The sequence below is a fragment of the Rhamphochromis longiceps genome, unplaced genomic scaffold (assembly GCF_057381845.1).
Source record: "Rhamphochromis longiceps isolate RC_006_pf unplaced genomic scaffold, R_longiceps_female_GT1.1 unmapped_scaffold_3, whole genome shotgun sequence".
NCBI lineage: Eukaryota > Metazoa > Chordata > Actinopteri > Cichliformes > Cichlidae > Rhamphochromis > Rhamphochromis longiceps.
Window position 1 is genome coordinate 282,283 of NW_028187223.1, and position 2,500 is coordinate 284,782.

Genomic DNA, 2,500 nt, shown 5'->3' on the forward strand with positions numbered 1-2,500 from the left:
CCCCTTCGACCTTCGCGCTGTAACCCCCGGCCAGCGCTAGAGGCGAGCCTGCGGGCCGGAGGAGCTGACCGCCCGAAGGCGCCGGCGAAAGTGCCGGGCCCGGCGGCAGCCCTCTGATGGCAGGCCACGTTTGCCAGTCGATCGGGGTGGGAGGGAAGGCTGGCAGGCAGGTGGGCCGGAAGAGGAGGCTGCTGTGGCAGCAACTCGCTCTCTCGCGCCGTCCCAGTGCCGTCCGAGCGTTGCCGAGGGTGTCTGCTGACTTGCGCATCTTCAGACACCCGTCTCCCATAAATGACGGAGGGCACCTTTGCTACTCATTACCCTTAGACTGCTCAACTGGAGAGGGGAGAAAAAAAGGCCCTGGCCGAGGTGGTGAGTCGGCCTCCTCTCTCCCTCACGGTTGAAAAAGATGTGCTCCTGGCGCACTGGCCCTGCTGAAAATCTCTCTCCATTTGGCCGAGGCAGAGAGTCGGCCTCCTCTCTCCCTTACGGTCGAAAAAGATGTGCTGCTGTCGAACTGGCCATTACATCCTCACCTGATCTAGTCCCCCATTAGATCCCCCCCCCCCCCCCCGCAGTTACCCCGTACCACATATCTAGCACGGACCTTGACCTCCAGCAGGCCCCGGGGACCCACATTACCCCCCCCCCCTTCCCCCTGCAGTTACCCTGTACCACATGTCTAGCATGGACCTTGACTTCCAGCAGGCCCTGGGGACCCACATACTCCCCTGCTCTACTCCCCCACTAGCTTTCCTTTCTTGCAGTTATGATCCAGCGCATATCCAGCATGGACCTTGACTTCCAGCAGGCCCCGGGGACCCAAATTACCCCCCCCCCCCCCCTGCAGTTACCCTGTACCACATATCTAGCATGGACCTTGACTTCCAGCAGGCCCCGTGGACCCACATTACCCCCCCCCCCCCCTGCAGTTACCCTGTGCCACATATCTAGCATGGACCTGGACCTCCAGCAGGCCCTGGGGACCCACATACTCCCCTGCTCTACTCCCCCACTAGCTTTCCTTTCTTGCAGTTATGATCCAGCGCATATCCAGCATGGACCTTGACCTCCAGCAGGCCCCGTGAACCCACATTACCCCCCCCCCCCCCTGCAGTTACCCTGTACCACGTATCTAGCATGGACCTGGACCTCCAGCAGGCCCCGGGGACCCACACTTAAGCCCCCTCCCACTAACAAAGCAGAACACCACTGGCAAAATCCTCGTGCCCCTGGTACTCCAGAAAGCACATTGAAATGTGCCCCTGGTACACTGCGCAGAAGAACTGCCACACACACACACACACACGCACGCACGCACGCACGCACGCACGCACGCACTGCTTGTGCCTATGGTACGACAACTTTTCTCGTGCCTATGGTACGACAACTTTTCTCGTGCCTATGGTACAACAATTTTTCTCGTGCCTATGGTACAACAACTTTTTGCCGTGCCCCTGGTACACCGCTCAGTAGCACTTTGCCACACAAACTCTCCTCGTGCCTATGGTACGACAACTTTTCTCGGGCCTATGGTACAACAACTTTCCTCCGTGCCCCTGGTACGACAGCTTTTCTCGTGCCTATGGTACAACAACTTTTCTCGTGCCTATGGTACAACAACTTTTCGCCGTGCCCCTGGTACACCGCTCAGTAGCACTTTGCCACACACACACTCCTCGTACCTATGGTACGACAACTTTTCTCGGGCCTATGGTACAACAACTTTCCTCCGTGCCCCTGGTACGACAGCTTTTCTCGTGCCTATGGTACAACAACTTTTCTCGTGCCTATGGTACAACAACTTTTCGCCGTGCCCCTGGTACACCGCTCAGTAGCACTTTGCCACACACACACACCACTCGTGCCTATGGTACGACAACTTTTCTCGTGCCTATGGTACGACAACTTTTCTCATGCCTATGGTACAACAACCTTTCCCCGTGCCCCTGGTACACTGCGCAGAAACTCTTTGCCACACACACACACCACTCGTGCCTATGGTACGACAACAGGCCCCGGGGACCTACATCGCACCTTGCTCTTGCCTCCCTTACAGCTGAAAAGGTCCATGCTTTTGCCCTGGCCCTTCTGAAATTCCCTCTCCATTTAGCCGAGGCAGTGAGTCGGCCTCCTGTCTCCCTTTACGGTCGAAAAAGATGTGCTCCTGGGCGCGCTGGCCCTGCTGCTACTCACATCGGGCATGGACCTGGACCTCCAGCAGGCCCCGGGGACCTACATCACACCTTGCTCTTCCCTCCCTTGCAGCTGAAAAAGGTCCATGCCTGTGCCCTGGCCCTGCTGAAATTCCCTCTCCATTTAGCCGAGGCAGTGAGTCGGCCTCCTGTCTCCCTTTACGGTCGAAAAAGATGTGCTCCTGGGCGCGCTGGCCCTGCTGCTACTCACATCGGGCATGGACCTGGACCTCCAGCAGGCCCCGGGGACCTACATCACACCTTGCTCTTGCCTCCCTTACAGCTGAAAAAGGTCCATGCTTTTG